The sequence below is a fragment of the Rhinolophus sinicus genome, chromosome 14 (assembly GCF_057876585.1).
Source record: "Rhinolophus sinicus isolate RSI-liver-muscle chromosome 14, RSI-T2T, whole genome shotgun sequence".
NCBI lineage: Eukaryota > Metazoa > Chordata > Mammalia > Chiroptera > Rhinolophidae > Rhinolophus > Rhinolophus sinicus.
This window is the reverse complement of record NC_142514.1, coordinates 82,574,790-82,585,471: the sequence shown is the minus strand read 5'-3', so window position 1 is coordinate 82,585,471 and position 10,682 is coordinate 82,574,790.

Genomic DNA, 10,682 nt, shown 5'->3' with positions numbered 1-10,682 from the left:
CATCCATACAATATGATTTTCCAGGAAGATTTTCCCAGCTTCCCCCAAATCTTTCCTCTTCTGCCCTGCTCTGCATTTAAAAGCCACTTGTTTGGCTTAAGACTCTTTGCTATTAGAAAGCAAAGAGTCCTGGAAAGATCAATACATTCAACCAAGTCGATCATTTGTGTCCTGGTAGGTATGAGTTTATCAGATCCTCCTCAGAGAGCTTGATTTGATAGAGGGGATAGATGGGGCCGGAGAGGGCTGGACGCATTCATGCTTCCTCCACAAACATTGTGAGTCCCCATGTGCCAAACACTGGGAATACATGTCCTTACCCTCAAGAAGCTTATTACCATCTACTGAAAGAGACACAAACGCATCCAGAACACCATGCAGATATCTGATGCTTTCATGCGTATACCAGGTTATGTGTAGGCAGAGGAGAATTCCTTCAGACTGGGAGGGGTGAAGTGAGGAACTGGGGAATCTGTTCTCAGATCAATGGGACAATTGAAGGACAATGCCTAGAGGTGACACAACGGGTACAGAAATGGGATGCTTAGCTCATGTGCACCAATCTTGGGGCTGTGTACATGGAGCTCAGTGATGTCAGGCTATTCTGATTTGCTTCCATGTGAGCCTATTAAGACTGTTTAATGGTGGTTTATTTTGGAAAATCATATTTGACTTCCATCTCTATAATTCAGCTGAAAACCAATTTTTAATTCAAGTTCAAGTCAGGTTTAGATCCCTCTAAATTAGTAATGTCATTTTCATAACACAAAACCCTCTGGCAACAGGGCACAGACACATTTTGGCTCCTCAGTTTGCTAATGAGGCAAATTATTTAACTTTTCAATGCCTTGTTTGTCTCTTCTATAAAATGGAGGTAACGGAGCTATTTACTCCATAGGACTAGCACGAGGATTAAATAAAATACATATGTAAAGTGCTTATAATTACTTATGTGTGATATCCACACCCAGTAGCTCGATGCACTGAGAGTCTGTGAATGAGATAGTGTATAAGATAGTTTGAGGCTTTGGAAAGAGGGGTTGGGAGTAAGGAGTAGTGTGTAGACGCCTGAATGAGTTCTCATAAAGGTTCGAGCCATTGGCAGGACCAGAGGTCTTCCCCAGTTTAGCAGATAAGAAGAGACTTTGGTACAAGTTCAAGCTTTTACTAGGAAAAGAAAAGTGACTTTCTGCTGCCATGTAATGAGCTGGTAGGAGGGGTGGCCATAGGTCACCATCCCCTGCTGAGGAAACATACCAGATGATCAGTTTCCAACTAATGTTTGTTAAGCTCCTACTATGTTTCAAGCACTTTTCTAAGTGCTTGAGGTATATCCATGTGAATCAATAGATAAATAAACAATATATAAAAAATAAAATATCCCTACCCTTTTGGAGAATACATTGTAATGTGGTAACTGTTCAATAAACTATATATAATAAATAAGTACATTTACTTTTTGGAAAGAAGAAAAATTAGATGAAGGTAATGCTGGTTGGGTATCTGGGGGAGAGAATGTATGTCTCTCTGTGAAGAATGACAAGGAAGCCAGTGCCACTGGAGTGGAGTGACAGTGGGCACAGCAGGAATACCAGCGGTCAGAAAGGTGAATGGGGACATGGTTGGGTCACACTGGTGACTGTGAGAATTTTGACCTTTTCTCTGAGTGACAGGGGGAGTTTTGAATGGAGAAATGACATGGTCTGACTCACATTTATCGCTATGTAGACAACAGAATTCAGAAAGGCATGGGTAGAAATGGATACCTATTAAGAGCCTATTAATTCAAACAAGGGATTGTATTAACCATGTTTCTGGTTCCTGGTTGATGTTTTCACATCTGCCCTACACATATATGCCACACACGCCTCGTTCTGTGCAACCTGAGTATGCCTGGCTTCCCCGCGTGTATGTCTCCTGTCTCCCTCATTGCCCCACCTCCTCAGGCAGACTCTCCCTCCCGGGACGTGCTTTTCAGATACAAACAAACCCATCAGGAGCCCACACCCCAGCTGCTCCCGTATTGGGTTCTCACTCCCTGGGCCACTGTTCCCTGTTCTAATCATACCAGGGCCTGGTACCAGACAACTAGGGACAGTGCCTATGCCCAAAGCCCACTGAAACTATTCAAACTGGCCAGTCCTAAGTTTGTTTACTCCTCCTTGTCTGTTCCTTCTCATGGAAGCCATAATCAAGACCTTGCCCACAATTCTCCTCTCCTGCTGCTTCCTGACGGACCCTGGTGCTTCTCTGTTGGCCTCCCACAGGATCGTAGGGAGGCCGGCCCCTCCTCTTGAGTCTGTGGGTCTTACAAGTATCTTTTCGATGGCAGTCATCTCCTGATCCTGTTGGCTTTATAATACCTCAACTTTCCCATTAATACACCACATTTTAGAACAGGGATAATGATGATGATGACTGGAATAGGGAAGTAACAGTAGACAGAGTGACAAGTGATCAGATTAAAGATAGATTGTAAAGGGAGAGCCAAGAGGTTTCCTTGTCAACTAACTATAGAGAGTAAGAGAAAATAAGAGTCAACAATGACTTGGAGTGTTGGGCCTGAACAGCTGGGCGAGTGGAGAAGAGTGCAGGGAAAGCGGCTTTCTGAGGAGAATGAATACTTGTTCAATTTTGGATGTTGTAAGTTTGAGATGCCCATCAGACATCATGGTGGAAACATCAAGTAGATAGCTGATCACCAGTCTGGGGTATACCAGTTATCAATTAATTGCCTCTCAGCTCCAAGTCTACCTTTCATTACCCATTCTGTGATAATGGAATCAAACCCGTTAAATAATTTCGCTTTGCCCTCTGCATATTAAGTTTTCTCAGCCGAGTGCACTGGAGAGATACTGTAGAAGGAAAGGAGTTCTCTTCCTGATTCCAATGAATACTTCTTGGCAGGTGCCTGCGGTGCGCCGTGTCTGCAGTGACCAGCTCCTGCAGTCGGCCACAGCCAGTGCCTGGCAGCCAGCTGCACAAGATACCTCCTCATGGATGGCTTTCCCCAGTACCCCCTTGTGTGGCTTTGCAGCAAGTTCCAAGGGGCAGCCCCAATCAGCGGAAAGCTTCCCCAGCACCTGAGAGGGCCAGTTCTCAGTGTGTCCCATTAATACAGCAGTTCCACAGACTTTTCCACCGTCCTGTGAGCTGTAGCTGTACCCTCTCCAATTAGGTGTGGATCTCAGCCCTAGGGTGTGAATGGGGGTCCCCTCTTCCAAGTTTGTTTCCTCCTTGGGCTCTCTATCTCAGCCCTAGGGTTAGTGGCTGTTCCCTGTAGCTACTATTCCTATATTTTTTCCACGTTTTCTTTTCTTCTTGCTAGCCAACCCTCCACTACCCCAGTCCCTTGCTACAATTATATTAAACCATCCCTGTTCAATTACTGTATGGTGTCTGTCTTCTGACTGGGCCCTGATGGTTCAGCAGAGAGGTTCAGGCAAGAGATAGAAACTTGGGAGGTGTCAGCGTTAAAGCTACTTAGAGTTATGAGATCGCCAAGGCAGTGGAAAAGATGGAGGAGAAAAGAAAATAGAGGCCACTCCAACATTAAAGGTCAAAAGGACCTTTGCATAAAAGACCAAGAAGGAGCAACCACTGAGGTAAGAAGAAAAGCAAGAGATTTTCCTGGAATCCACGTTTTAAAAGTCTACCAAGGAGGGAGTGATCAGTTGTGTTAAATATTGCTGATAGGTCAAGTAAAAATAACATTGAGAACGGATGGGGGAAATGAGGTACCATTGATGACACTGACATCATCAATGAGGGCAAAAGCCTGATTGGAGTGATTTTAGGAGAGAATGGGAGAAGAACTGGAGAGACAGGGCACATCAGCAGCTCTTCTGAGAAATTTTGTTGCAAAGAGAAGTAAAAAAATGGGTGGTCGTTGGAAGTGGGGGTAGAAAAGCTAAGCTAAGAGAGTGCTAAAGGGTTCAGAACCTGCACAGCTCACTGGCTGTGAAGGCCCCTTTCCTGCACATCTCCTCCAGAAAAGGGAAGTTCTCTGATTATAGAAATGGAGAAGGGAGTGGGCATACAAACTGAGGTGGGACGCCAGCGTGTGGAACACAATACCATTGTCCCCATGGTGACTTGGGCCACAGCAGAGAAGGCCTGGCTGCTTCTCTGACCAAGTTCCTGAGTTCCTTTGATAGTTTTTCTTTCTGAAGGATTCCTAGACAGTACAGGTTTATTTGGCTACTTACATAGTACACGATATCATCTTGAAACAGATTACTATCTTCTCTCAATTTTCTAATCTCATTATTTACTGTTGGGAGATGGGAGGGTGAGGAATGTCAAACTATTTTGTTTTCCGGGGAGAAAATGAGCATACCAAAATTAATAGTAAGAATAAGAATAAGAATAAGAAGCAACTGACTCAGGACACAGTCAACTGATTCACTTTCTCCTTCCTGGTCCATTTGACTTGTTTCTCGGGGGAGTCTGTACATTGGTGGAGTGGGGTGGAAGAGCTCCATGATGACTCCTCACAGGCTGATTCTTGTACAATTTTTGCAGGGCCAGGAAGAAAAGCAAAAAAGGAGTTAGGAGAAAAAGTGGGTAGCTGGGCGGAAGTGAAAGGTAGTGGATGTCCTTGGCTACGCGGGAGACAGGTTGAACATGGAAGTGGCTGCTCTCAGAGAGACTGCTGAGTGCCCAGTAGAACATTTTAGGGCAGAGTAACAGTACAAACCATTGCAATGGCTTCCTTTTGGGTATCTGTTTGCCTGAGTAACAACTTCTTTTAGACTCAATTCATATTTGTAAATACTGGAAAAACACAAGCTCATAATACTTTCTGTCCACCCTGGAGGGAATAAAATCAATATTAGCAATTCTATACTGAAGACAAGTTCCGACCTTTTAAGAGCTCTTCGAATCTAAGATTTATTTGCCTGCTAGAACAGACTTTAAGAGACTATGAACTGGCTCTCTGACTTGAAGAGAGGAAGGAATTTATTAACATAGTTTCCACTTTAGAGATGGGGCAACTGAGGCCTAGATAGATGACAGGATTTAATTTTCCCGAAATCCTCCCCGTAAGGAGGTGGGGAGTTAGAAACCCAAGCCTCCCCCGCTGGCCCTGCTCTGTCTTACATCCTGTAGCCTCTTTAGCTGATGAGCGTTCATGATGAATTACAAGTAATAAATTACTGTGCTGGAAGGAGGCAGTGGGGAACAAACAGGTGGTTACTCCCAAGGCTGCCAAAAACTGCAAAGAGGAGAGCATGAGTGGTTCTTGAACCCTAGCCTTCCATTAGAATCGTCTGAACAGCTGGAATTGGGTCCCCTGGCAGATAAGTGAAATCAGAACTTCCAGGGGTGGAGCCAGGGTATCTGGGTACTTTGTGACCGCTTCCCAGATGATTCTAAAATGCAGCCAGGGCTGACAGCCCCTGTTCCAAGACAGTGATTCTTGATGTGTGATATAGACAGAAGACAAAGACTCAACCTAGTGCATTCCCCGCAAAGAGCACGCATCACACTAATCTAGAAGGTGCTGGGCTGACCCCGCCCCGCCCCGTCCCCGCAGTTTCTGATTCGTGGGTCCGGGCTGGGACTGAGGACTTGGATTTCTAACGAGCTTCTCAGGTGGTGCAGATGCAGCGGAGCGGGAGACCACACTTTGAGACCTGCTTGCTGATCTAGAGGCAACTTTTCAAACTGGTCCCCAGCCCAAGACTCTGTTATCCCCTAGAGTGGACTTGGGGAACACAGGTGGGGAAGAGAGTAAGAACCCAAGCAAAAATGATTACAGAGCATGGAACTCCCATTGTAGTTTGTGCCATCTCTCAGGTGTCCTGGAGAAGGAAGACATTGCCGACTAGCGACTCAGAACATAAAAACCAGAATTGAAAGTTGATTATATTTCTGTTCTTAGCTGAAAGTAACGTCTCTTGGAACTTGTACTAGAACTAGTTAATATTTGGAAAACTGCTCTAAAAAGGCTATATAAATGGCCTCTTATCAGGCACCATGACAAGCCAGCAATGGAGAACAAGAGCTTTATCTTCAGAAAAACAGCTTGCCAGGAGATTTGAGGCCTGTTTTGGCCTCCATAGGGCTTGTTATGACTGCATTACTTCAACTTCTAGGGTAATTGCCAGGATGCCAGTCACAGAATGAGGGCTGAGAGCAACTGATCACAGAGGAAAAGCAGCAGTGAACTGAAAACACAATGGGTGTGGCAGCCCCACAGTTCTCTGAACGATACACTGAATGTTTAAATAAAAAAATATATATGTATTACAGTAAAAGACACATGGCCATTAATCCCCCTCAAAATAATGCCCCTCACTTCAAACACACTTATCCCACCATTCTTGCTACTTTCTGAAGCAGCTCTGGAAGTCCTCTTTCATGAGTGTCTTTAGTTGCACTGTCGTGGCTGCCTCAATGTCTTGAACCGATACAAAACGTTTTCCTTTCGGGGTCATTCTGACTTTGGGGAAGAGCCAGAAGTCACAGAGTGCCAGATCCAGTGAATAAGGTGAATGAAGACACACTGTAATGTTTTTATTTGACAGAAATTGCCATATACCAGAAGCGATGTGTGACACAGAACATTGTCATGATGGAGGATGAAGTAAAGACACTCACAAAAGAGGACTTCCAGAACTGCTTCAGAAAGTGGCAAGAATGATGGGATAAGTGTGTTCAAAATGAGGGGGATTATTTTGAGGGGAATTAAGGACAATGTGTCTTTTTCTGTAATAGTTTGCTTTTTTTTTTTTTTTATATACTTTAAACATTCACCGTATTTTGTGATCACACCTTGGATAACAGCCAGGGCTCTGCTGCTCCCTGGAGTCCATGTCTTGAGATGAACCAAGCCTGGGTCAGGCAAGGACACGTGGCTCAAAGGAATGGTGTGTGAGCAGGTAAAATCCAATATAGGGGACAGCAGAATCGAGTTCTCAAATGCATGGACAGACAATGTCGGTAGTGCAGGGGTACGTGATGAGACGTGCCAGAGAAGTGGCTGTTAGTAACTACACAGGAAGTAGAAAATTAGAAAGAGTCTCAAGAATGAACTTAAGAGATAAGTTCAGAGCCATGCCTCCCCAAACCAAAGATTCCGTCCATGGAATGCTGAAATGTTGATGTCTGAAATTGTAGGAATATTCTCTGTGAACCCCCAAATGACGTAGGTGGTTTTTGAGTGAGTGCCGGGATCATGTCTCGTGAGACTGAAGAATGGAAACACGGACTCAGGAGAGGCAAAGAGTTTTAAAAAGAGGATAGTTTACTGAAAGCAAAGGGTCAGAGCTCCCGAGCGGGAGGGGGTCCCGAATGGGAGTGCCCAGTGACTGAGGAAAAAGTTCTTACTTTTATACCTTCCCTTGCCTGTTTGGGGAAAGGGACTGATGCCTTCTAATGAAATTCATCGACCAGGTCTGTTCTCCTTGCCCATCCTGAAGGAATTAGCAAAATAACCCACTCCTATCTATCAGATCTGCTCCGTTTGTCAGGCCAAAAGGAATTTTATGATTAACTGCGAGGCACTATTACATTTTGTCCTGGAGCGAAGGAGTGATTGCAAAACCTGGGGTTTTAGGATATGTCTGTCTTTGTTTATTCCAGCAGGGACCTCCCTGTCTAGCTAGCAATGTACTAACTAACCTGTCTCACAATGACATGGGGTAACACTTCAGAGAGTGACAAAACAGTGGGAAAATTCTACTCCCCAGCAGAGTAACCTCACCTGCAGGACCCTATTGATAAGACTCAGACAAACCCAGGGACCCAAGCTACTTGAACAGGGGAGGCATTGAGACTTTTAAAATTGAGATTATAAGTGATTGCTTAATAAAGAGAGACAAGAATTTGGGTACCACTGTAACTTTTCCAGGTCACTAAAGTGAGTCAGTGTCCTCGGTCTGCCTGAAGTCAAGGCAATACTTCTCTACGTGACACAGATGGACAAGGCGCTGGGAAAACCTGCCTGGGATTGAAGGTTTCACAATGCTGTGCTCTGGACCAGCTTTTGTTCCCTCAGATCTGAACTGCTCCTGAGTCTGTGGATCAATGGAAACATATCAAACCTTACAGCTACACCCCACGGTGCTGAATTTCAGGGGATTTAACTTATCTGAACATGTCACTTGTGAAAAAGCCTTTTCCAAGCCTTTTAGCTGGGTCAAGGACACTGAAACACCAGTTAAAGAAAGTACAAGGAGGCTTTAGCTCAGACTTTCGGGGTTGTTTGTAACCAGGCTTGAATTGTTTCACAAGCCCTGGCCTCATTTCTGCAAAGCTTTCAACACAGGATGAAAGGCATTCCAGAGCTGAAAAGGATTCTATCGTCACCCAGTGCTGGACTGTCGGGGCAATGGCAGCTGTCTGCCGACTGCTGACAGGCTTAGGAAAGAACCCTTTTATGCCGCTTACACTCTGTGTTCACAGCCACCTGTGGAAACACAAACTGTCATTTTGTTTTTAGGGCTCTGAATGGTGGCTAAGAGGCAAATGAGGGGAGGTGTTCCCCAAATGTCAGGCTGGCTGACCTGAGCAGAAGAGAGGACAGCAGGTGGGGTATGGGGAATAGCAGCTCAATTATCTGGGGAGCTTTAAAAAAAAAGAGAGAGAGAAGATCCAGGACCAATCTGAGCACTGAGTCAGGGAGTCCAAGCCAGCAGAGCCCAGGGCTAGATGTAGCTGGTGAGAGTCCTGCCTGCCTGTCTGTTCCTCCCGGGATTTTCTTCAGAAATACTGTGGTACAAGAGAAGAAAGCAGTTTATAGTGATGGACTGGCGGGAAGGGTCTCCAGGAGTGAGAGACCCTGTGTGTGCGAAAAGAGGCTAAAACAGATTCCTGAGTGAAGAGTTTGTTCAAGGGGCCCAGGAATGGACTAGTAGACTGGGTGAAACGGCAGGTGTTGAATCTTTGAAGACTTCAGATTTGGGGGAACTGCAAATAGGAAAAGCAGCAAGAAAAATGCATGGTCTGGTGCTCATTTAACACGGTGGTTGGTATTGAAACTTCTCCAGCAAATGGCAACAGTTTGATAGCTTTGAGCAGCTCTAGAAGTGAATCAGCCAGACTTTTTGAAGTTCCTGTAAGATTTCTTCCCTCATTCCTTCTCATCTGTTTACCTCCTCCTCATACAAGCTGTTCCCAGAGCACAGATTAAGCCTGTCAGCCACAGAGGAACCATATTTCAGATAATTCACGTAACATTTCCTTAGCTTCAGAACCTTCCATGTCTTACCTGCATAGCTCTACTTCTCCCCCTTCATCTATTTTCACCCTCAGCATAAACTAGCACTTTCACTCTTGCCCTCTATCCCCTTGCTGCCCCCCATTACCCCCAGGTCCTTCCCTCTTTTTGTCCCCATCTTTTTCCTCCTACTTGCTTCCTTGATGTTATATATAGTTTTAGCACTTCCCAGCTGATTGGTACCCAGCTGTTCTTCTCAAGCTAACTCTCTCTTTTACTTCATGATAGGAACCTAAATGTCCATTCCAGAACCCTTAGCCTAACACATTGAAGAGAGACTGGCTTCTTCTGGCTCACCTGTTAGCTACCGAATCCCAGACAAGCAGCCTCAGAAGGCCTACAAAGACAGTGGGGCTCTGGTCTTGCTCTCCTCCCTATAGTCTCACCTGCTGTTATGCCTCCTTGGTCTTGGATTTTGAGGAGTCTGAAGTGATTCGTCACTCCCAAGGCAGGCTCAAACAGCCCTGGTCTGACTTCAATCTGGTTTAGACCCCTCAGTACTCTCTAAAGGGGAGTTACTGACCTGGGGGAGTTCTAGGTTAAGGACCGCCTGGAACCTGTGGGCTTTGTGGACATGCTCTTTACTTCAACTGCAACCACTCAAGGGCCTCTTAGGGTTCCTTCCTCCCAGGGCATCTTCTAAGGCACTGGTGGCCAGTGATGAGTGGGTCAGAGACAATGGGGCTTACTACAAGGTCTGACAATTAAGTTCATGAACTTATTGCAACAATATTGCTCACCTTTTTTGATATCAGAGGGATTATTCATTATGAATTAATAGCAACTGGACAAAGAGTTAACCAAGTTTACTATTTGGAAGTGCTGAAAAGACTGCGTGAAAAAGTTAGATGAACTTTTCACCAACAATTCATGGCTCTTGCATCATGACAATGCACCAACTCACACGGCACTGTCTGTGAAGGAGTTTTTAGCCAGTAAACAAATCACTGTATTGGAACACCCTCCCTACTCACCTGATCTGGCCCCCAATGACTTCTTTCTTTACCCGACCCGATGATAAAGGAAATATTGAAAGGAAGACATTTTGATGACATTCAGGACATCAAGGGTAATATGATGACAGCACTGATGGTCATTCCAGAAAAAGAGTTCCAAAATTGCTTTGAAGTGTGGACTAGGCACTGGCGTCGGTGCACAGCTTCCCAAGGGGAGTACTTCAAATGTGACTGTAGAGATATTCAGCAATGAGATATGTAGCACTTTTTCTAGGATGAGTTTGTGAACTTAAGTGTCTGACCTCGTGCATATACATTCCAGATTGCAATTCTGGAATTGGGCCCCATCAGTGTACAAATCGTTGACCAGGAAATAAATTAACCCCTAATTGCCCAAGAAGGGCACCTAAAAGGCATTTAATCTTTCATTTTCACTCGTGGCTAAAGGGAGAGAATTTGGTTTGATCCAAGATGATCAGAATCTGTGTAAAATTAGGACA